At 48.1% G+C, this 25,619-nt stretch overlaps 3 non-coding genes across 3 annotated transcripts; all 3 read right to left on the bottom strand.

The window, feature by feature from the left end:
• Positions 1-603: 603 nt before the first annotated feature.
• Positions 604-676, bottom strand: Trnaa-cgc (transfer RNA alanine (anticodon CGC)). Its single transcript has one exon. It is a non-coding gene; the product is annotated as a tRNA-Ala (tRNA).
• A 1,507-nt stretch (positions 677-2,183) lies between these two features.
• On the bottom strand, positions 2,184-2,256 carry Trnaa-cgc (transfer RNA alanine (anticodon CGC)). Its single transcript has one exon. It is a non-coding gene; the product is annotated as a tRNA-Ala (tRNA).
• An 18,086-nt stretch (positions 2,257-20,342) lies between these two features.
• Positions 20,343-20,415, bottom strand: Trnaa-ugc (transfer RNA alanine (anticodon UGC)). The gene has a single exon. It is a non-coding gene; the product is annotated as a tRNA-Ala (tRNA).
• Positions 20,416-25,619: the final 5,204 nt, after the last annotated feature.

Genomic DNA, 25,619 nt, shown 5'->3' with positions numbered 1-25,619 from the left:
GTGGATGCTAATCATTCGCTTGTATCTTCCTAGACACATCTGCAGGCTGAGAATTATTCCACTTGCATGGCAAGGTGCGCATGTAGGTGTGTTAAAAATTCTGGAGGCACTGGGTATTGATCCCAGTTCATCTCACATACTAAGCGAGCGCTCTACCATCTGATCTACGCCCGACCCCCACGAAGAATAATGGTGCTACAAACAGCCATATAGACGACACAGACCCTTGCACTCCCATTATTCAGCAGACAAACACTACTCTCTATGTATCCGTTAGGGTGTATTTCAGGTTTCGTGCATTCTGTATCGAATCGTAGTTGGCCACAATGAAAGTGGCACGTATAACGTTGAAAATAGAGTTCGGACACCGCTCTGAGTAAGACGAACGTGTTGTCCACCCTCTAGACTTCAATGAGGTTAAGCCGTGATACCTAAGACAGATCTGCACTCGATGACACCTCGATAACAGCCGGTCCCCACACTTACATCTTGCTCTCCTTACGTCAGTATACATCATATCAGTCTGTGACGCTGGCTTTGCAACATCTTGCGTGCCTTTAGGTTCGCCGCGACCAACACTTACAATGCACTGACCACAAAAAATTGAGGCGCCGCGGCTTGAACCCAGCACCTTTCACATGCGAAGCGAACGCTCTACCAACTGAGCTACGCCCCAGGCACGGCCAAACTGCGCTATTCCCCATTCTTTGCGACTCTGATGCGCACGGACACGATTGTTGGTTCGTTTGTAGCGGTGAAGGGAGCAGAGTACAAAGGCGCGGACACGTTCATATACACAAAAGTTCCAAGTAGTTTCGATGCTCTGGTATTACAAATGCAAATTCCGCCTGTTTTTAACGTCTTAAATTGAAAGAGCCGTCACAAATTGCTCCGTTTTCACTCCTTGTCGACAATCATACAGCACCTGAGGTAACAAACACATCTCGAGCCCCATTGTGCACTCCATTATTCATGCCAACTCAGTGCCTCGCTCTTTACTACTGTGTACCAATCTTGTCGTCCAACAGCAAAACACTGGGCCACAACAAGTTTCCGCGTCTCCATTGCACTGCGCATACTACAAAACGCTCCCCAAACTTGGCACTCACCCACGCAGCCGACTTTTCCGACTTTCCACGACGCTCACGCTAGTGACAGCATTATTTATAGTTCGACGTCGCGCCAAAGCGAATGAGCACATTTTGCCTACGGCTTAGTCCGCCCTCCTAGTGTGGCTGCTCGGTGTCTGCAGGCAGCGAGGGTCTGCTAGCTTCCTGTGTTCGCACCTATGTCACCTGTGCTTGCTTGTCAGAGACAGACTATCGCAAATCATACAACTCACTCCATGAATTGATTGCTACGGCATCTGTTATCAGCAGTTACAACTAGCAACACCAGTAGCAGCCGACTGCACGCAAAGAATAGGAATGTGCAGTGGGATTTACATGAACTCGGCGCAAGGCAGATCTTTCCGACATAGGCTTGAGAATCTTACGGGAACACTTGTACTGTTTCTAAATAAAGTGTAGGCGTGGGAGGAGGGTGCTTCCCGCGCACTAATAACAGCACGCTTGCCAATTGTGGATGCTAATCATTCGCTTGTATCTTCCTAGACACATCTGCTGGCTGTGAATTATTCCACTTGCATGGCAAGGTGCGCATGTAGGTGTGTTAAAAATTCTGGAGGCACTGGGTATCGATCCCAGTACCTCTCGCATACTAAGTGAGCGCTCTACCATCTGAGCTACGCCCGACCCCCACGAAGATTAATGGTGTTACATACAGCCATATAGACGACACAGACCCTTGCACTCCCATTATTCAGCAGACAAACACTACTCTCTATGTATCCGTTAGGGTGTATTTCAGGTTTCGTGCATTCTGTATCGAATCGTAGTTGGCCACAATGAAAGTGGCACGTATAACGTTGAAAATAGAGTTCGGACACCGCTCTGAGTAAGACGAACGTGTTGTCCACCCTCTAGACTTCAATGAGGTTAAGCCGTGATACCTAAGACAGATCTGCACTCGATGACACCTCGATAACAGCCGGTCCCCACACTTACATCTTGCTCTCCTTACGTCAGTATACATCATATCAGTCTGTGACGCTGGCTTTGCAACATCTTGCGTGCCTTTAGGTTCGCCGCGACCAACACTTACAATGCACTGACCACAAAAAATTGAGGCGCCGCGGCTTGAACCCAGCACCTTTCACATGCGAAGCGAACGCTCTACCAACTGAGCTACGCCCCAGGCACGACCAAACTTCGCTATTCCCCATTCTTTGCGACTCTGATGCGCACGGACACGATGGTTGGTTGGTTTGTAGCGGTGAACGCAGCAGAGTACAAAGGCGCGGACACGTTCATATACACAAAAGTTCCAAGTAGTTTCGATGCTCTGGTATTACAAATGCAAATTCCGTCTGTTTTTAACGTCTTAAATTGAAAGAGCCGTCACAAATTGCTCCGTTTTCACTCCTTGTCGACAATCATACAGCACCTGAGGTAACAAACACATCTCGAGCCCCATTGTGCACTCCATTATTCATGCCAACTCAGTGCCTCGCTCTTTACTACTGTGTACCAATCTTGTCGTCCAACAGCAAAACACTGGGCCACAACAAGTTTCCGCGTCTCCATTGCACTGCGCATACTACAAAACGCTCCCCAAACTTGGCACTCACACACGCAGCCGACTTTTCCGACTTTCCACGACGCTCACGCAACGCTCACGCTAGCGACAGCATTGTTTATAGTTCGACGTCGCGCCAAAGCGAATGAGCACATTTTGCCTACGGCTTAGGCCGCCCTCCTAGTGTGGCTGCTCGGTGTCTGCAGGCAGCGAGGGTCTGCTAGCTTCCTGTGTTCGCAACTATGTCACCTGTGCTTGCTTGTCAGAGACAGACTATCGCAAATCATACAACTCACTCCATGAATTGATTGCTACGGCATCTGTTATCAGCAGTCACAACCAGCAACACCAGTAGCAGCCGACTGCACGCAAAGAATAGGAATGTGCAGTGGGATTTACGTGAACTCGGCGCAAGGCAGATCTTTCCGACATAGGCTTGAGAATCTTACGGGAACACTTGTACTGTTTCTAAATAAAGTGTAGGCGTGGGAGGAGGGTGCTTCCCGCGCTAATAACAGCACGCTTGCCAATTGTGGATGCTAATCATTCGCTTGTATCTTCCTAGACACATCTGCAGGCTGAGAATAATTCCACTTGCATGGCAAGGTGCGCATGTAGGTGTGTTAAAAATTCTGGAGGCACTGGGTATTGATCCCAGTTCATCTCACATACTAAGCGAGCGCTCTACCATCTGAGCTACACCTGCCCCTCACGAAGAATAATGGTGCTACAAACAGCCATATAGACGACACAGACCCTTGCACTCCCATTATTCAGCAGACAAACACTACTCTCTATGTATCCGTTAGGGTGTCTTTCAGGTTTCGTGCATTCTGTATCGAATCGTAGTTGGCCACAATGAAAGTGGGACGTACAACGTCGAAAATAGAGTTCGGACACCGCTCTGAGTAAGACGAACGTGTTGTCCACCCTCTAGACTTCAATGAGGTTAAGCCGTGATACCTAAGACAGATCTGCACTCGATGACACCTCGATAACAGCCGGTCCCCACACTTACATCTTGCTCTCCTTACGTCAGTATACATCATATCAGTCTGTGACGCTGGCTTTGCAACATCTTGCGTGCCTTCAGGTTCGCCACGACCAACACTTACCATGCACTGACCACAAAAAATGAAGGCGCCGCGGCTTGAACCCTGCACTTTTCACATGCGAAGCGAACGCTCTACAAACTGAGCTACGCCCCAGGCACGACCAAACTGCGCTATTCCCCATTCTTTGCGACTCTGATGCGCACGGACACGATGGTTGGTTGGTTTGTAGCGGTGAAGGCAGCAGAGTACAAAGGCGCGGACACGTTCATATACACAAAAGTTCCAAGTAGTTTCGATGCTCTGGTATTACAAATGCAAATTCCGTCTGTTTTTAACGTTTTAAATTGAAAGAGCCGTCACAAATTGCTCCGTTTTCACTCCTTGTCGACAATCATACAGCACCTGAGGTAACAAACACATCTCGAGCCCCATTGTGCACTCCATTATTCATGCCAAATCAGTGCCTCGCTCTTTACTACTGTGTACCAATCTCGTCGTCCAACTGCAAAACACTGGGCCACAACAAGTTTCCGCGTCTCCATTGCACTGCGCATACTACAAAACGCTCCCCAAACTTGGCACTCACACACGCAGCCGACTTTCCACGACGCTCACGCTAGTGACAGCATTATTTATAGTTCGACGTCGCGCCAAAGCGAATGAGCACATTTTGCCTACGGCTTAGGCCGCCCTCCTAGTGTGGCTGCTCGGTGTCTGCAGGCAGCGAGGGTCTGCTAGCTTCCTGTGTTCGCACCTATGTCACCTGTGCTTGCTTGTCAGAGACAGACTATCGCAAATCATACAACTCACTCCATGAATTGATTGCTACGGCATCTGTTATCAGCAGTCACAACTAGCAACACCAGTAGCAGCCGACTGCACGCAAAGAATAGGAATGTGCAGTGGGATTTACATGAACTCGGCGCAAGGCAGATCTTTCCGACATAGGCTTGAGAATCTTACGGGAACACTTGTACTGTTTCTAAATAAAGTGTAGGCGTGGGAGGAGGGTGCTTCCCGCGCACTAATAACAGCACGCTTGCCAATTGTGGATGCTAATCATTCGCTTGTATCTTCCTAGACACATCTGCTGGCTGTGAATTATTCCACTTGCATGGCAAGGTGCGCATGTAGGTGTGTTAAAAATTTCTGGAGGCACTGGGTATTGATCCCAGTACCTCTCGCATACTAAGTGAGCGCTCTACCATCTGAGCTACGCCCGACCCCACGAAGACTAATGGTGTTACATACAGCCATATAGACGACACAGACCCTTGCACTCCCATTATTCAGCAGACAAACACTACTCTCTATGTATCCGTTAGGGTGTATTTCAGGTTTCGTGCATTCTGTATCGAATCGTAGTTGGCCACAATGAAAGTGGCACGTATAACGTTGAAAATAGAGTTCGGACACCGCTCTGAGTAAGACGAACGTGTTGTCCACCCTCTAGACTTCAATGAGGTTAAGCCGTGATACCTAAGACAGATCTGCACTCGATGACACCTCGATAACAGCCGGTCCCCACACTTACATCTTGCTCTCCTTACGTCAGTATACATCATATCAGTCTGTGACGCTGGCTTTGCAACATCTTGCGTGCCTTTAGGTTCGCCGCGACCAACACTTACAATGCACTGACCACAAAAAATTGAGGCGCCGCGGCTTGAACCCTGCACCTTTCACATGCGAAGCGAACGCTCTACAAACTGAGCTACGCCCCAGGCACGACCAAACTGCGCTATTCCCCATTCTTTGCGACTCTGATGCGCACGGACACGATGGTTGGTTGGTTTGTAGCGGTGAAGGGAGCAGAGTACAAAGGCGCGGACACGTTCATATACACAAAAGTTCCAAGTAGTTTCGATGCTCTGGTATTACAAATGCAAATTCCGTCTGTTTTTAACGTCTTAAATTGAAAGAGCCGTCACAAATTGCTCCGTTTTCACTCCTTGTCGACAATCATACAGCACCTGAGGTAACAAACACATCTCGAGCCCCATTGTGCACTCCATTATTCATGCCAAATCAGTGCCTCGCTCTTTACTACTGTGTACCAATCTCGTCGTCCAACTGCAAAACACTGGGCCACAACAAGTTTCCGCGTCTCCATTGCACTGCGCATACTACAAAACGCTCCCCAAACTTGGCACTCACACACGCAGCCGACTTTCCACGACGCTCACGCAACGCTCACGCTAGTGACAGCATTATTTATAGTTCGACGTCGCGCCAAAGCGAATGAGCACATTTTGCCTACGGCTTAGGCCGCCCTCCTAGTGTGGCTGCTCGGTGTCTGCAGGCAGTGACGGTCTGCTAGCTTCCTGTGTTCGCACCTATGTCACCTGTGCTTGCTTGTCAGAGACAGACTATCGCAAATCATACAACTCACTCCATGAATTGATTGCTACGGCATCTGTTATCAGCAGTCACAACCAGCAACACCAGTAGCAGCCGACTGCACGCAAAGAATAGGAATGTGCAGTGGGATTTACGTGAACTCGGCGCAAGGCAGATCTTTCCGACATAGGCTTGAGAATTTTACGGGAACACTTGTACGGTTTCTAAATAAAGTGTAGGCGTGGGAGGAGGGTGCTTCCCGCGCACTAATAACAGCACGCTTGCCAATTGTGGATGCTAATCATTCGCTTGTATCTTCCTAGACACATCTGCTGCCTGTGAATTATTCCACTTGCATGGCAAGGTGCGCATGTAGGTGTGTTAAAAATTCTGGAGGCACTGGGTATTGATCCCAGCACCTCTCGCATAATAAGTGAGCGCTCTACCATCTGATCTACGCCCGACCCCCACGAAGACTAATGGTGCTACATACAGCCATATAGACGACACAGACCCTTGCACTCCCATTATTCAACAGACAAACACTACTCTCTATGTATCCGTTAGGGTGTATTTCAGGTTTCGTGCATTCTGTATCGAATCGTAGTTGGCCACAATGAAAGTGGCACGTATAACGTCGAAAATAGAGTTCGGACCCCGCTCTGAGTAAGACGAACGTGTTGTCCACCCTCTAGGCTTCAATGAGGTTAAGCCGTGATACCTAAGACAGATCTGCACTCGATGACACCTCGATAACAGCCGGTCCCCACACTTACATCTTGCTCTCCTTACGTCAGTATACATCATATCAGTCTGTGACGCTGGCTTTGCAACATCTTGCGTGCCTTTAGGTTCGCCGCGACCAACACTGACAATGCACTGACCACAAAAAATGGAGGCGCCGCGGCTTGAAGCCTGCACCTTTCACATGCGAAGCGAACGCTCTACCAAATGAGCTACGCCCCAGGTACGACCAAACTGCGCTATTCCCCATTCTTTGCGACTCTGATGCGCACGGACACGATGGTTGGTTGGTTTGTAGCGGTGAAGGCAGCAGAGTACAAAGGCGCGGACACGTTCATATACACAAAAGTTCCAAGTAGTTTCGATGCTCTGGTATTACAAATGCAAATTCCGCCTGTTTTTAACGTCTTAAATTGAAAGAGCGGTCACAAATTGCTCCGTTTTCACTCCTTGTCGACAATCATACAGCACCTGAGGTAACAAACACATCTCGAGCCCCATTGTGCACTCCATTATTCATGCCAACTCAGTGTCTCGCTCTTTACTACTGTGTACCAATCTTGTCGTCCAACTTCAAAACTCTGGGCCACAACAAGTTTCCGCGTCTCCATTGCACTGCGCATACTACAAAACGCTCCCCAAACTTGGCACTCACCCACGCAGCCGACTTTTCCGACTTTCCACGACGCTCACGCTAGTGACAGCATTATTTATAGTTCGACGTCGCGCCAAAGCGAATGAGCACATTTTGCCTACGGCTTAGTCCGCCCTCCTAGTGTGGCTGCTCGGTGTCTGCAGGCAGCGAGGGTCTGCTAGCTTCCTGTGTTCGCACCTATGTCACCTGTGCTTGCTTGTCAGAGACAGACTATCGCAAATCATACAACTCACTCCATGAATTGATTGCTACGGCATCTGTTATCAGCAGTCACAACTAGCAACACCAGTAGCAGCCGACTACACGCAAAGAATAGGAATGTGCAGTGGGATTTACATGAACTCGGCGCAAGGCAGATCTTTCCGACATAGGCTTGAGAATCTTACGGGAACACTTGTACTGTTTCTAAATAAAGTGTAGGCGTGGGAGGAGGGTGCTTCCCGCGCACTAATAACAGCACGCTTGCCAATTGTGGATGCTAATCATTCGCTTGTATCTTCCTAGACACATCTGCTGGCTGTGAATTATTCCACTTGCATGGCAAGGTGCGCATGTAGGTGTGTTAAAAATTCTGGAGGCACTGGGTATTGATCCCAGTACCTCTCGCATACTAAGTGAGCGCTCTACCATCTGAGCTACGCCCGACCCCCACGAAGACTAATGGTGTTACATACAGCCATATAGACGACACAGACCCTTGCACTCCCATTATTCAGCAGACAAACACTACTCTCTATGTATCCGTTAGGGTGTATTTCAGGTTTCGTGCATTCTGTATCGAATCGTAGTTGGCCACAATGAAAGTGGCACGTATAACGTTGAAAATAGAGTTCGGACACCGCTCTGAGTAAGACGAACGTGTTGTCCACCCTCTAGACTTCAATGAGGTTAAGCCGTGATACCTAAGACAGATCTGCACTCGATGACACCTCGATAACAGCCGGTCCCCACACTTACATCTTGCTCTCCTTACGTCAGTATACATCATATCAGTCTGTGACGCTGGCTTTGCAACATCTTGCGTGCCTTTAGGTTCGCCGCGACCAACACTTACCATGCACTGGCTACAAAAAATGGAGGCGCCGCGTCTCGAACACTGTACCTTTCACATGCGAAGCGTACGCTCTACAAACTGAGCTACGCCACATGCACGACCAAACTGCGCTATTCCCCATTCTTTGCGACTCTGATGCGCACGGACACGATGGTTGGTTGGTTTGTAGCGGTGAAGGGAGCAGAGTACAAAGGCGCGGACACGTTCATATACACAAAAGTTCCAAGTAGTTTCGATGCTCTGGTATTACAAATGCAAATTCCGTCTGTTTTTAACGTCTTAAATTGAAAGAGCCGTCACAAATTGCTCCGTTTTCACTCCTTGTCGACAATCATACAGCACCTGAGGTAACAAACACATCTCGAGCCCCATTGTGCACTCCATTATTCATGCCAACTCAGTGCCTCGCTCTTTACTACTGTGTACCAATCTTGTCGTCCAACTGCAAAACACTGGGCCACAACAAGTTTCCGCGTCTCCATTGCACTGCGCATACTACAAAACGCTCCCCAAACTTGGCACTCACCCACGCAGCCGACTTTTCCGACTTTCCACGACGCTCACGCTAGTGACAGCATTATTTATAGTTCGACGTCGCGCCAAAGCGAATGAGCACATTTCGCCTACGGCTTATGCCGCCCTCCTAGTGTGGCTGCTCGGTGTCTGCAGGCAGCGAGGGTCTGCTAGCTTCCTGTGTTCGCACCTACGTCACCTGTGCTTGCTTGTCAGAGACAGACTATCGCAAATCATACAACTCACTCCATGAATTGATTTCTACGGCATCTGTTATCAGCAGTCACACCTAGCAACACCAGTAGCAGCCGACTGCACGCAAAGAATAGGAATGTGCAGTGGGATTTACGTGAACTCGGCGCAAGACAGATCTTACGACATAGGCTTGAGAATCTTACGGGAACACTTGTGCTGTTTCTAAATAAAGTGTAGGCGTGGGAGGAGGGTGCTTCCCGCGCACTAATAACAGCACGCTTGCCAATTGTGGATGCTAATCATTCGCTTGTATCTTCCTAGACACATCTGCAGGCTGAGAATTATTCCACTTGCATGGCAAGGTGCGCATGTAGGTGTGTTAAAAATTCTGGAGGCACTGGGTATTGATCCCAGTACCTCTCGCATACTAAGCGAGCGCTCTACCATCTGAGCTACGCCCGCCACCCACGAAGACTAATGGTGCTACATACAGCCATATAGACGACACAGACCCTTGCACTCCCATTATTCAGCAGACAAACACTACTCTCTATGTATCCGTTAGGGTGTCTTTCAGGTTTCGTGCATTCTGTATCGAATCGTAGTTGGCCACAATGAAAGTGACACGTATAACGTTGAAAATAGAGTTCGGACACCGCTCTGAGTAAGACGAACGTGTTGTCCACCCTCTAGACTTCAATGAGGTTAAGCCGTGATACCTAAGACAGATCTGCACTCGATGACACCTCGATAACAGCCGGTCCCCACACTTACATCTTGCTCTCCTTACGTCAGTATACATCATATCAGTCTGTGACGCTGGCTTTGCAACATCTTGCGTGCCTTTAGGTTCGCCGCGACCAACACTTACAATGCACTGACCACAAAAAATTGAGGCGCCGCGGCTTGAACCCTCCACCTTTCACATGCGAAGCGAACGCTCTACCAACTGAGCTACGCCCCAGGCACGACCAAACTGCGCTATTCCCCATTCTTTGCGACTCTGATGCGCACGGACACGATGGTTGGTTGGTTTGTAGCGGTGAAGGCAGCAGAGTACAAAGGCGCGGACACGTTCATATACACAAAAGTTCCAAGTAATTTCGATGCTCTGGTATTACAAATGCAAATTCCGTCTGTTTTTAACGTCTTAAATTGAAAGAGCCGTCACAAATTGCTCCGTTTTCACTCCTTGTCGACAATCATACAGCACCTGAGGTAACAAACACATCTCGAGCCCCATTGTGCACTCCATTATTCATGCCAACTCAGTGCCCCGCTCTTTACTACTGTGTACCAATCTTGTCGTCCAACTTCAAAACACTGGGCCACAACAAGTTTCCGCGTCTCCATTGCACTGCGCATACTACAAAACGCTCCCCAAACTTGGCACTCACCCACGCAGCAGACTTTTCCGACTTTCCACGACGCTCACGCTAGTGACAGCATTATTTATAGTTCGACGTCGCGCCAAAGCGAATGAGCACATTTTGCCTACTTCTTAGGCCGCCCTCCTAGTGTGGCTGCTCTGTGTCTGCAGGCAGCGAGGGTCTGCTAGCTTCCTGTGTTCGTACCTATGTCACCTGTGCTTGCTTGTCAGAGACAGACTATCGCAAAACATACAACTCACTCCATGAATTGATTGCTACGGCATCTGTTATCAGCAGTCACAACTAGCAACACCAGTAGCAGCCGACTGCACGCAAAGAATAGGAATGTGCAGTGGGATTTACGTGAACTCGGCGCAAGGCAGATCCTTCCGACATAGGCTTGAGAATCTTGCGGGAACACTTGTACTGTTTCTAAATTAAGTGTAGGCGTGGGAGGAGGGTGCTTCCCGCGCACTAATAACAGCACGCTTGCCAATTGTGGATGCTAATCATTCGCTTGTATCTTCCTAGACACATCTGCAGGCTGAGAATTATTCCACTTGCATGGCAAGGTGCGCATGTAGGTGTGTTAAAAATTCTGGAGGCACTGGGTATTGATCCCAGTACCTCTCGCATACTAAGCGAGCGCTCTACCATCTGAGCTACGCCAGCCCCCCACGAAGACTAATGGTGCTACATACAGCCATATAGACGACACAGACCCTTGCACTCCCATTATTCAGCAGACAAACACTACTCTCTATGTATTCGTTAGGGTGTATTTCAGGTTTCGTGCATTCTGTATCGAATCGTAGTTGGCCACAATGAAAGTGGCACGTATAACGTTGAAAATAGAGTTCGGACACCGCTCTGAGTAAGACGAACGTGTTGTCCACCCTCTAGAATTCAATGAGGTTAAGCCGTGATACCTAAGACAGATCTGCACTCGATGACACCTCGATAACAGCCGGTCCCCACACTTACATCTTGCTCTCCTTACGTCAGTATACATCATATCAGTCTGTGACGCTGGCTTTGCAACATCTTGCGCGCCTTTAGCTTCGCCGCGACCAACACTTAAATTGCACTGACCACAAAAAATTGAGGCGCCGCGGCTTGAACCCTGCACCTTTCACATGCGAAGCGAACGCTCTACAAACTGAGCTACGCCCCAGGCACGACCAAACTGCGCTATTCCCCATTCTTTGCGACTCTGATGCGCACGGACACGATGGTTGGTTGGTTTGTAGCGGTGAAGGCAGCAGAGGACAAAGGCGCGGACACGTTCATATACACAAAAGTTCCAAGTAGTTTCGATGCTCTGGTATTACAAATGCAAATTCCGTCTGTTTTTAACGTCTTAAATTGAAAGAGCCGTCACAAATTGCTCCGTTTTCACTCCTTGTCGACAATCATACAGCACCTGAGGTAACAAACACATCTCGAGCCCCATTGTGCACTCCATTATTCATGCCAACTCAGTGCCTCGCTCTTTACTACTGTGTACCAATCTTGTCGTCCAACTGCTAAACACTGGGGCACAACAAGTTTCCGCGCCTCCATTGCACTGCGAATACTACAAAACGCTCCCCAAACTTGGCACTCACCCACGCAGCCGACTTTTCCGACTTTCCACGACGCTCACGCTAGTGACAGCATTATTTATAGTACGACGTCGCGCCAAAGCGAATGATCACATTTCGCCTACGGCTTAGGCCGCCCTCCTAGTTTGGCTGCTCGGTGTCTGCAGGCAGCGAGGGTCCTCTAGCTTCCTGTGTTCGCACCTATGTCACCTGTGCTTGCTTGTCAGAGACAGACTATCGCAAATCACACAACTCACTCCATGAATTGATTGCTACGGCATCTGTTATCAGCAGTCACAACTAGCAACACCAGTAGCAGCCGACTGCACGCAAAGAATAGGAATGTGCAGTGGGATTTACATGAACTCGGCGCAAGGCAGATCTTTCCGACATAGGCTTGAGAATCTTACGGGAACACTTGTACTGTTTCTAAATAAAGTGTAGGCGTGGGAGGAGGGTGCTTCCCGCGCACTAAAAACAGCACGCTTGACAATTGTGGATGCTAATCATTCGCTTGTATCTTCCTAGACACATCTGCTGGCTGTGAATTATTCCACTTGCATGGCAATGTGGGCATGTAGGTGTGTTAAAAATTCTGGAGGCACTGGGTATTGATCCCAGTACCTCTCGCATACTAAGTGAGCGCGATACCATCTGAGCTACGCCCGACCCCCACGAAGACTAACGGTGCTACATACAGCCATATAGACGACACAGACCCTTGCACTCCCATTATTCAGCAGACTAACACTACTCTCTATGTATCCGTTAGGGTGTCTTTCAGGTTTCGTGCATTCTGTATCGAATCGTAGTTGGCCACAATGAAAGTGGCACGTATAACGTCGAAAATAGAGTTCGGACACCGCTCTGAGTAAGACGAACGTGTTGTCCACCCTCTAGACTTCAATGAGGTTAAGCCGTGATACCTAAGACAGATCTGCACTCGATGACACCTCGATAACAGCCGGTCCCCACACTTACATCTTGCTCTCCTTACGTCAGTATACATCATATCAGTCTGTGACGCTGGCTTTGCAACATCTTGCGTGCCTTTAGGTTCGCCGCGACCAACACTTACCATGCACTGACCACAAAAAATGGAGGCGGCGCGGCTTGAACCCTGCACCTTTCACATGCGAAGCGAACGCTCTACCAACTGAGCTACGCCACATGCACGACCCAACTGCGCTATTCCCCATTCTTTAAGACTCTGATGCGCACGGACACGATGGTTGGTTGGTTTGTAGCGGTGAAGGCAGCAGAGTACAAAGGCGCGGACACGTTCATATACACAAAAGTTCCAAGTAGTTTCGATGCTCTGGTATTACAAATGCAAATTCCGTCTGTTTTTAACGTCATAAATTGAAAGAACCGTCACAAATTGCTCCGTTTTCACTCCTTGTCGACTATCATACAGCACCTGAGGTAACAAACACATCTCGAGCCCCATTGTGCACTCCATTATTCATGCCAACTCAGTGCCTCGCTCTTTACTACTGTGTACCAATCTTGTCGTCCAACTGCTAAACACTGGGCCACAACAAGTTTCCGCGCCTCCATTGCACTGCGCATACTACAAAACGCTCCCCAAACTTGGCACTCACCCACGCAGCCGACTTTTCCGACTTTCCACGACGCTCACGCTAGTGACAGCATTATTTATAGTTCGACGTCGCGCCAAAGCGAATGAGCACATTTCGCCTACGGCTTAGGCCGCCCTCCTAGTGTGGCTGCTCGGTGTCTGCAGTCAGCGAGGGTCTGCTAGCTTCCTGTGTTCGCACCTATGTCACCTGTGCTTGCTTGTCAGAGACAGACTATCGCAAAACATACAACTCACTCCATGAATTGATTGCTACGGCATCTGTTATCAGCAGTCACAACTAGCAACACCAGTAGCAGCCGACTGCACGCAAAGAATAGGAATGTGCAGTGGGATTTACGTGAACTCGGCGCAAGGCAGATCTTTCCGACATAGGCTTGAGAATCTTACGGGAACACTTGTACTGTTTCTAAAAAAGTGTAGGCGTGGGAGGAGGGTGCTTCCCGCGCACTAATAACAGCACGCTTGCCAATTGTGGATGCTAATCATTCGCTTGTATCTTCCTAGACACATCTGCAGGCTGAGACTTATTCCACTTTCATGGCAAGGTGCGCATGTAGGTGTGTTAAAAATTCTGGAGGCACTGGGTATTGATCCCAGTACCTCTCGCATACTAAGCGAGCGCTCTACCATCTTTTTTTTTTTTATATGGGCCTCCCATCACCCCGTTTAGCCCATCCTTGCGCTCTCCATAATTCGCCTTCATCGGCGTCGGCTTCTCACGCCATGTACATTACCATAAACTGATGAGACGAAGTTAATCCCTTTATCGTGGAGAAACTAATGTACCCCTTCTTTGGGGTTATTGATAATGTGAAAAATGAATGAAGTCTTCGGTAGGTAGAAACAGAAGTTATGTTCAGTTTGTTTCCTTCTTCATCGCTGTTTTTTGTTGTCACACTTAAAGCAAATAGTCTTCCTTGACAAAGAAACGTCAGAGGGCATTCCGAAAGTGCCTCTTCTCTCTGAACATGCTTAAAAAACAAACCATATTCGGTGAGAAGCAACTATTTATAATGGCTTCTTGAAAAATAAATTAATAAACGTTGAACTCAAAGAACGGCAATTCCGGTAAAAACTAAAATAATTTCTTTTTTTTTTTCCACGATTGTTAAGTAAGTTAGTAGTGGTGAACACTCTCTTACGTTTGTCTTCTGTGTCCGCAGATATTTCTTGTTAATTCTTTTACATCAAGATCTTGATTAAAAAATTTGCGTATGTTTCTTTATATTTACTAGCCTTCAGTAACATGTGATGCTCAGTTAGCAGAGAGATCCAAAAATCCACTTGGCTTTTCTCTTCCTTCGTGAAGAGGTAATGGACCGTTGCCGCTTTCAGCCAATTGACTGCGTTGCGTTTCGTGTTAGGAAAGGGTACATCATCCGGTGTCAAAAAGTCCGCAGGCGTTATAGCGTTAGGTGACGTTCGAAGGATGAGTGCCAGCTTTCGTCGGACATTCAGCCAGATATCTTTAACCTTGTCGCACACGAAACGATGTTCTTCGTTATCAATTAAACTACACGTTGCACACAAAGGCGAATCCGCTAAGTGGATCGAATGAAGTTTCGAGTTTATTGCAACTTTCCTATTTACAACAAAGTACCATGTTGCTTTCAGATGCGTAGCTAAGTTACGGTTATGAATATTTGCCCATATCACTTTCCAGTTAGAACATGGATAGTTTTGTTCTATTTTGTTGTTCTTCTTTTCTCCCATCAATTTGCCATATATTTCTTTTACGTTTGTCATGTCTTTTTCCGGAATTCTTGAACGTAGGTAGCTATATTCTATTAAAAACCATCGTAAATGGTAAAGTCCGCTCGGTATGTGCTGCACATTAATGGGTGGAGAGAGGTCATCTGGAGCTATTTCAGATAGCAAGTGCGCGGCGATACAGCTGCCGGATTGTCTCCATTGTTGAAACGTATTGGAGATGTACAGAGCCTGCGACTTTTTAGTAACATTCGTTAAGTTTAAGCCGCCATTATTAGTGGCGAGCGTCAGAGTGTCATACTGGATTTTAAATATGTGGCCACGGCTCACAAAATAGCCTATTGCTGACATAATTTGTTTGGCGTTGCCGGCGGGAATTGGCAGTATCTGGGCGACATAATTGACTTTGGAAGTAATAGAGACGTTCGCTAAAGACACTCTCTGAATTTCATTTAATTGTCGAATACTATGTGTCCGTACACTAGCTCGTATGGTAGTTAGTACTTGTCTATAGTTGGCCGCAATAGTTTGACGTATATTTTTTCGGAAATCAATGCCGAGACACTTCAAGGCTGTTAGCTCACGTAACTGACCGTGTGTGCGCATGCCAATGCCACATCCGATATTGAATATGCCGGACTTGGTTTTGTTTAACCTCGCGGCTGACGCTCGTTCGTATTTTTCTATTATGTGCATTGCCGTCTCGACTTCCGCTACATTCATAACGAGAAACCCAACATCGTCCGCATAAGCTTTACATATTATTTTGTTTCCTCGTATTTGCAATCCTTGTAACCGCTGAGTCAAGGTAGCGAGCAAAGGTTCGATGGCCATGGCAAAAAGTGCCATGGACAACGGACAACCTTGCCTGACGGAACATGCGATCTCGACTGGCCGGCTAGGCTGTCCATTTATGATGATTCTGGAGGAGTTATTCGTTACCAAACGTCGTATGAGGTCGACGAATCTCGGCGGAAAACCCATTGCGCCCATCGTTTTCAGGAGGTAGGAGTGGCTGATCCTGTCGAAGGCTTTATCGAAATCTAACGACACGATGGCACATTTTAGTCGACATACTTCTGCTATTGAAATTATGTCGCGGTAGTCGGACAGCGTCTGCTGAATTTTCCTATCTTTGCCCACGCTAGACTGATATGGGCCGGTGACGCTGGCCATTACATTTTTAAGTCTGTGGGCTAAGAGCCGCGAAAAAATTTTATAGTCACTGTTCAGCAGAGTGATTGGTCTCAATTTTCCAATTTTCTTGCCAGCCGATTTTTTTGCGATTAACACTATCATACCTTCGCGAAAATCTTTCGGTATCTCCTTATTGAGGTTCAGAAGTTCATTACAGATGCATGTAATTCTATGTTTTATATGTTCCCAGAAGACTTGATAAAATTCTGCTGGTATGCCGTCAGCTCCAGGGGATTTATTTTTTGCACTTTGATAGACAGCATAGTGTACATCGTCTTCGGTCGCCTCCGCTATTAGAGCTTCCGCGTACGCGTTACCAACGCGTCCTTGCAGGTGGGTCAGTAAATCGTCCTGCGCTTTTTCGTCTACCTCTTTATGTGAAAACAAGTTGTCGAAATGGGTTAGTATTTCTCCTTTTAAGTCGTTGTGCATTGTCAAGGTGGTTCCATTATCAGTTTTAAGCTCCGTCAGTATTTTGCGGAATCCTCGTTTAGTTTCACGAATCACATGATATACCGAAGTGGCTTCTTTTTGCGCCACAGTCTCTGCTCTTGACCTTATTTGGTATCCTTCAAGCTGTTGTCGCCTTAATGTCAGTATTTTTGCCTGGATTTTTTTAATTCTCCCATGGTTCCCAACAGCTGTAGCACCTTGCAGGTAGAGTTCTCGGAGACAATGAAAGTAAAATTCTATCGTTCTTTTCCGCCAAAAGCTCTTCTCCCGGGAGTAGTTGATGAAACATCTCCGGATCTGAGGTTTGGCGCATTTGAGCCACCAATCCAAAGTCGAGTGGTAAGAGATGAGTTTGGTCTCGCAGGCTCTCCAAGTGGTGAGAAAGGCTTCTCGACAGGCAGGATCTTTTAAGTGTGAAACATTAAGTTTCCATGGCCCTTTATATCGACAGGTTCCTTGTCGTTCCAAATTTAATGTGCATATATATGCAGCGTGGTCCGAAAAAACGGTTGGCCAAACTTCAGACTGCAGGATGCGCTGTTTCAGATTGGGCGAGACATATATTCGATCCAACCGGCTCGCTGAATGATTAGTGAGGTGGGTAAAGCCGGGTGCCGCGCCGTGCTTTTGCTCCCACGAATCAGTTAAACGGAGCTCGGTGACGATACGTTCCAGGTCCGGCGATTTGTTGTAGTTCGGAGTTTGGTCTTTGGCATGTATGACACTGTTAAAGTCGCCTCCAAGGATGGTATGGGTGCAGTGTACACCAAACAAAGGAACAATTCCCTCCTTAAAAAACTGTGCTCGTTGGCACCGACTGGTAGAACCAGATGGGGCATAGACATTAATAATCCTGGTGTTATAAAGCGTGCCGGCAATGCCTCTGCCGTTAGGCAGTTTTGTTACGTCTGTAATGACGACGCCCTCTTTGAAAAGAAATGCGGTACCCAAATCACATCCAATTCCAGGATTGACTATAGCATTATACCCCTGTATGAAGTCAAGTTTGATGTTTGTTACTTCTTGTAAAAACAAAATGTCCACATCAGCTGCATACAGGAAATCTTTTAAATTTTGTAAATTAAATGGGCTACAAATTTTATTGATGTTCAGCGTAGCGATCTTATATGCCTGCAACGGAACTACATTAGCCAAGACGGGAGTGTAATTAGGAAAAACTCTGGCAACATACCATTTCGAAAAAAAAACATTAAGAAATCTGACCCGAGAGACATGTGGACACAAGTCAGTAAAACCGTTCAGACTAGAAATATTCATGACTTGGGAAGGGATCAGTCGGCTTCTCTGTGTCTGGGACAGTATCCGTCGCGGCGATGACATTCAAGACGACGTCATCTCGTGGTGTGGCCATCGTGGTGACTGTAACGGTTCCTGTGGTGTCCATAATTTCGTCCTCCTTTGTAGTGTCGTCGACATCGTCTGCCCACGGATTCGAAAGCCCTGTCATCGGTTCGTCATTAAGTGGTGCACTATATTCAGGTGTTTGCTGGTGATTTTTATCTTCGGTTCGGGTAATTGCTACGTCATCGGAGGGCAAACTGGCAGAACCGGAGGTACTATCCAAGGACACAGGGTCTTCGTTAGATGACTGCTGATTGCACTGCAAGTTCTCAGATGCAGATTGACGTATTTTGCCCCCTATTTGCTTCGCCTGTTCACGCAGTTGTGGTGCAGTCTGCTCTGCACCTTGACGCGCGATCCTCCGTTTTTTAGATTTCTTGGGAGATGCGTCTCGTGGTGGACTTTGGACGGTACCTGAAGAAGCCTCAGGTTGCAAAGTAGCACTACTCGAAGTGATTGACGCCAGGTCTGATTTCATTGCACTTGACGGGCTGTGGTCAGTGCCTAAGGCAGCTGCAGGATTCGGAGGAGCACCACTAGAAACGGCTGGTTGCGAGTCCGTTTTCTGTGCACCTGATACGCTTTTGATACCTCCTAAAGAAGCTCCAGGATGCAGAGGAGCACTACCCGAAGCGACTGAGGTCGCGTCCGTATCCATTGCCTCATTGGGCGATTCCACGGCGACAACGGCAGGAGCAGATATGTCTGCGCAGGAGGGTTGAGTGTCTATAGATGCTACACCTGAGTCGGTCGGTTGGTCGGTCGCTTGTGGGTCGGTATTCGTAGTAACTTCGGGGGGCGCAGTGGCACTTGCAAAACCGCGCGCTACGGCGACATATGTCACGGGCAGCGTTGACATAGCAGGGGGCCTGACGGCATCGCCAGCAGGCAGTTGCGCCACTCGCCTTTGAACACATTCTGCACGAACGTGGCCTGGTAAATTGCAGACAGCACACGTTTTCGGTTGGTCATCATACATCACAACAGCTCTATATCCGCAGACGTTTATAAACGACGGAATGTGCTTCTGCAATTCGACTTTTAATTGGCGCACACCATTCAAAACAGGGAATTTGTGTGCAGCAGACCACCGTTCGGCAATATTACTCAAAACTTTCCCGTATGGAGCAATAACAGCATTTATCTGGTCACTTGTAATTTCAAAGGGAAGTTCAAAGACTCGCACGGTCCGAATACCTAGACCAGCATGGGCAACGGTAACCTCCCCAACATTTCCGTCAGCATGTTTAAATTTCAGAATGCCACCACAAGATCGAACTATCCTTTCACACAATTCTGGACTGGCAAGTTTCACGAAAACCACACTGTTCATAATCGAGAAATGTATGCCGATAATATCATCAAGTCCTATTTTAACATCATCCTCTAACCACTGTTCAACATCAAATGACCTCGGTCGGACAAAGTTGCGATCAAACGTGAATTTCAAAGTATCTTTTCGTTGCGGTTGCGACATCTCTTAATTCTTTTTCATGTCTACACAAATACTATAGACAGCGACGCGTTGCAGGAAGAGCAGAGACTTACCACGCGGAGCTAACGCAGCACAGCACACAGCACGGCACGTCCGACCTACAGCGCAGCCGCTGGCTGACTGAAAATACAGTTCGGACACCGCTCTGAGTAAGACGAACGTGTTGTCCACCCTCTAGACTTCAATGAGGTTAAGCCGTGATACCTAAGACAGATCTGCACTCGATGACACCTCGATAACAGCCGGTCCCCACACTTACATCTTGCTCTCCTTACGTCAGTATACATCATATCAGTCTGTGACGCTGGCTTTGCAACATCTTGCGCGCCTTTAGGTTCGCCGCGACCAACACTTACAATGCACTGACCACAAAAAATTAAGGCGCCGCGGCTTGAACGCTGCACCTTTCACATGCAAAGCGAACGCTCTACCAACTGAGCTACGCCACATGCACGACCGAACTGCGCTATTCCCCATTCTTTGCGACTCTGATGCGCACGGACACGATGGTTGGTTGGTTTGTAGCGGTGAAGGCAGCAGAGTAAAAAGGCGCTGACACGTTCATATACACAAAAGTTCCAAGTAGTTTCGATGCTCTGGTATTACAAATGCAAATTCCGTCTGTTTTTAACGTCTTAAATTGAAAGAGCCGTCACAAATTGCTCCGTTTTCACTCCTTGTCGACAATCATACAGCACCTGAGGTAACAAACACATCTCGAGCCCCATTGTGCACTCCATTATTCATGCCAACTCAGTGCCCCGCTCTTTACTACTGTGTACCAATCTTGTCGTCCAACTGCAAAACACTGGGCCACAACAAGTTTCCGCGTCTCCATTGCACTGCGCATACTACAAAACGCTCCCCAAACTTGGCACTCACCCACGCAGCCGACTCTCCACGACGCTCACGCAACGCTCACGCTAGTGACAGCATTATTTATAGTTCGACGTCGCGCCAAAGCGAATGAGCACATTTCGCCTACGGCTTAGGCCGCCCTCCTAGTGTGGCTGCTCGGTGTCTGCAGGCAGCGAGGGTCTGCTAGCTTCCTGTGTTCGCACCTATGTCACCTGTGCTTGCTTGTCAGAGACAGACTATCGCAAAACATACAACTCCCTCCATGAATTGATTGCTACGGCATCTGTTATCAGCAGTCACAACTAGCAACACCAGTAGCAGCCGACTGCACGCAAAGAATAGGAATGTGCAGTGGGATTTACGTGAACTCGGCGCAAGGCAGATCTTTCCGACATAGGCTTGAGAATCTTACGGGAACACTTGTACTGTTTCTAAATAAAGTGTAGGCGTGGGAGGAGGGTGCTTCCCGCGCACTAATAACAGCACGCTTGCCAATTGTGGATGCTAATCATTCGCTTGTATCTTCCTAGACACATCTGCAGGCTGAGACTTATTCCACTTGCATGGCAAGGTGCGCATGTAGGTGTGTTAAAAATTCTGGAGGCACTGGGTATTGATCCCAGTACCCCTCGCATACTAAGCGAGCGCTCTACCATCTGAGCTACGCCCGCCCCCCACGAAGACTAATGGTGCTACATACAGCCATATAGACGACACAGACCCTTGCACTCCCATTATTCAGCAGACAAACACTACTCTCTATGTATCCGTTAGGGTGTATTTCAGGTTTCGTGCATTCTGTATCGAATCGTAGTTGGCCACAATGAAAGTGGCACGTATAACGTTGAAAATAGAGTTCGGACACCGCTCTGAGTAAGACGAACGTGTTGTCCACCCTCTAGACTTCAATGAGGTTAAGCCGTGATACCTAAGACAGATTTGCACTCGATGACACCTCGATAACAGCCGGTCCCCACACTTACATCTTGCTCTCCTTACGTCAGTATACATCATATCAGTCTGTGACGCTGGCTTTGCAACATCTTGCGTGCCTTTAGGTTCGCCGCGACCAACACTTACAATGCACTGACCACAAAAATTGAGGCGCCGCGGCTTGAACCCTGCACCTTTCACATGCGAAGCGAACGCTCTACCAACTGAGCTACGCCACATGCACGACCGAACTGCGCTCTTCCACATTCTTTGCGACTCTGATGCACACGGACACGATGGTTGGTTGGTTTGTAGCTGTGAAGGGAGCAGAGTACAAAGGCGCGGACACGTTCATATACACAAAAGTTCCAAGTAGTTTCGATGCTCTGGTATTACAAATGCAAATTCCGTCTGTTTTTAACGTCTTAAATTCAAAGAACCGTCACAAATTGCTCAGTTTTCACTCCTTGTCGACAATCATACAGCACCTGAGGTAACAAACACATCTCGAGCCCCATTGTGCACTCCATTATTCATGCCAACTCAGTGCCTCGCTCTTTACTACTGTGTACCAATCTTGTCGTCCAACTGCAAAACACTGGGCCACAACAAGTTTCCGCGTCTCCATTGCACTGCGCATACTACAAAACGATCCCCAAACTTGGCACTCACCCACGCAGCCGACTTTTCCGACTTTCCACGACGCTCACGCTAGTGACAGCATTATTTATAGTTCGACGTCGCGCCAAAGCGTATGAGCACATTTCGCCTACGGCTTAGGCCGCCCTCCTAGTGTGGCTGCTCGGTGTCTGCAGGCAGCGAGGGTCTGCTAGCTTCCTGTGTTCGCACCTATGTCACCTGTGCTTGCTTGTCAGAGACAGACTATCGCAAAACATACAACTCACTCCATGAATTGATTGCTACGGCATCTGTTATCAGCAGTCACAACTAGCAACACCAGTAGCAGCCGACTGCACCCAAAGAATAGGAATGTGCAGTGGGATTTACGTGAACTCGGCGCAAGGCAGATCTTTCCGACATAGGCTTGAGAATCTTACGGGAACACTTGTACTGTTTCTAAATAAAGTGTAGGCGTGGGAGGAGGGTGCTTCCTGCGCACTAATAACAGCACGCTCGCCAATTGTGGATGCTAATCATTCGCTTGTATCTTCCTAGACACATCTGCAGGCTGAGAATTATTCCACTTGCATGGCAAGGTGCGCATGTAGGTGTGTTAAAAATTCTGGAGACACTGGGTATTAATCCCAGTACCTCTCGCATACTAAGCGAGCGCTCTACCATCTGAGCTACGACCGCCCCCCCCGAAGACTAATGGTGCTACATACAGCCATATAGACGACACAGACCCTTGCACTCCCATTATTCAGCAGACAAACACTACTCTCTATGTATCCGTTAGGGTGTCTTTCAGGTTTCGTGCATTCTGTATCGAATCGTAGTTGGCCACAAAGAAAGTGGCACGTATAACGTCGAAAATAGAGTTCGGACACCGCTGTGAGTAAGACGAACGTGTTGTCCACCCTCTAGACTTCAATGAGGTTAAGCCGTGATACCTAAGACAGATCTGCACTCGATGACACCTCGATAACAGCCGGTCCCCACACTTACATCTTGCTCTCCTTACGTCAGTATACATCATATCAGTCTGTGACGCTGGCTTTGCAACATCTTGCGTGCCTTTATGTTCGCCGCGACCAACACTTACAATGCACTGACCACAAAAAATGGAGGCGCCGCGGCTTGAACCCTGCACCTTTCACATGCGAAGCGAACGCTCTACCAACTGAGCTACGCCACATGCACGACCAACTGCGCTATTCCCCATTCTTTGCGACTCTGATGCGCACGGACACGATGGTTGGTTGGTTTGTAGCGGTGAAGGGAGCAGAGTACAAAGGCGCGGACACGTTCATATACATAAAAGTTCCAAGTAGTTTCGATGCTCTGGTGTTACAAATGCAAATTCCGTCGGTTTTTAACGTCTTAAATTGAAAGAGCCGTCACAAATTGCTCCGTTTTCACTCCTTGTCGACAATCATACAGCACCTGAGGTAACAAACACATCTCGAGCCCCATTGTGCACTCCATTATTCATGCCAACTCAGTGCCTCGCTCTTTACTACTGTGTACCAATCTTGTCGTCCAACTGCAAAACACTGGGCCACAACAAGTTTCCGCGTCTCCATTGCACTGCGCATACTACAAAACGCTCCCCAAACTTGGCACTCACCCACGCAGCCGACTTTTCCGACTTTCCACGACGCTCACGCAACGCTCACGCTAGTGACAGCATTATTTATAGTTCGACATGGCGCCAAAGCGAATGAGCACATTTCGCCTACGGCTTAGGCCGCCCTCCTAGTGTGGCTGCTCGGTGTCTGCAGGCAGAGAGGGTCTGCTAGCTTCCTGTGTTCGCACCTATGTCACCTGTGCGTGCTTGTCAGAGACAGACTATCGCAAAACATACAACTCACTCCATGAATTGATTGCTAAGGCATCTGTTATCAGCAGTCACAACTAGCAACACCAGTAGCAGCCGACTGCACGCAAAGAATAGGAATGTGCAGTGGGATTTACGTGAACTCGGCGCAACGCAGATCTTTCCGACATAGGCTTGAGAATCTTACGGGAACACTTGTACTGTTTCTAAATAAAGAGTAGGCGTGGGAGGAGGGTGCTTCCCGCGCACTAATAACAGCACGCTTGCCAATTGTGGATGCTAATCATTCGCTTGTATCTTCCTAGACACATCTGCAGGCTGAGACTTATTCCACTTGCATGGCAAGGTGCGCATGTAGGTGTGTTAAAAATTCTGGAGGCACTGGGTATTGATCCCAGTACCTCTCGCCTACTAAGCGAGCGCTCTACCATCTGAGCTACGCCCGCCCCCCACTGAGACTAATGGTGCTACATACAGCCATATAGACGACACAGACCCTTGCAATCCCCTTATTCAGCAGACAAACACTACTCTCTATGTATCCGTTAGGGTGTATTTCAGGTTTCGTGCATTCTGTATCGAATCGTAGTTGGCCACAATGAAAGTGGCACGTGTAACGTTGAAAATAGAGTTCGGACACCGCTCTGAGTAAGACGAACGTGTTGTCCACCCTCTAGACTTCAATGAGGTTAAGCCGTGATACCTAAGACAGATCTGCACTCGATGACACCTCGATAACAGCCGGTCCCCACACTTAGAACTTGCTCTCCTTACGTCAGTATACATCATATCAGTCTGTGACGCTGGCTTTACAACAACTTGCGTGCCTTTAGGTTCGCCGCGACCAACACTTACCATGCACTGACCACAAAAAATTGAGGCGCCGCGGCTTGAACCCTGCACCTTTCACAATCGAAGCGAACGCTCCACCAACTGAGCTACGCCACATGCACGACCGAACTGTGCTATTCCCCATTCTTTGCGACTCTGATGCGCACGGACACGATGGTTGGTTGGTTTGTAGCGGTGAAGGGAGCATAGTACAAAGGCGCGGACACGTTCATATACACAAAAGTTCCAAGTAGTTTCGATGCTCTGGTATTACAAATGCAAATTCCGTCTGTTTTTAACGTCTTAAATTGAAAGAGCCGTCACAAATCGCTCCGTTTTCACTCCTTGTCGACAATCATACAGCACCTGAGGTAACAAACACATCTCGAGCCCCATTGTGCACTCCATTATTCATGCCAACTCAGTGCCTCGCTCTTTACTACTGTGTACCAATCTTGTCGTCCAACTGCAAGACACTGGGCCACAACAAGTTTCCGCGTCTCCATTGCACTGCGCATACTACAAAACGCTCCCCAAACTTGGCACTCACCCACGCAGCCGACTTTTCCG

The sequence above is a fragment of the Schistocerca gregaria genome, chromosome 3 (genome assembly GCF_023897955.1).
Source record: "Schistocerca gregaria isolate iqSchGreg1 chromosome 3, iqSchGreg1.2, whole genome shotgun sequence".
NCBI lineage: Eukaryota > Metazoa > Arthropoda > Insecta > Orthoptera > Acrididae > Schistocerca > Schistocerca gregaria.
Note: the sequence above shows the minus strand (reverse complement) of the source record. Positions and strands in the feature narration are given on the sequence as shown.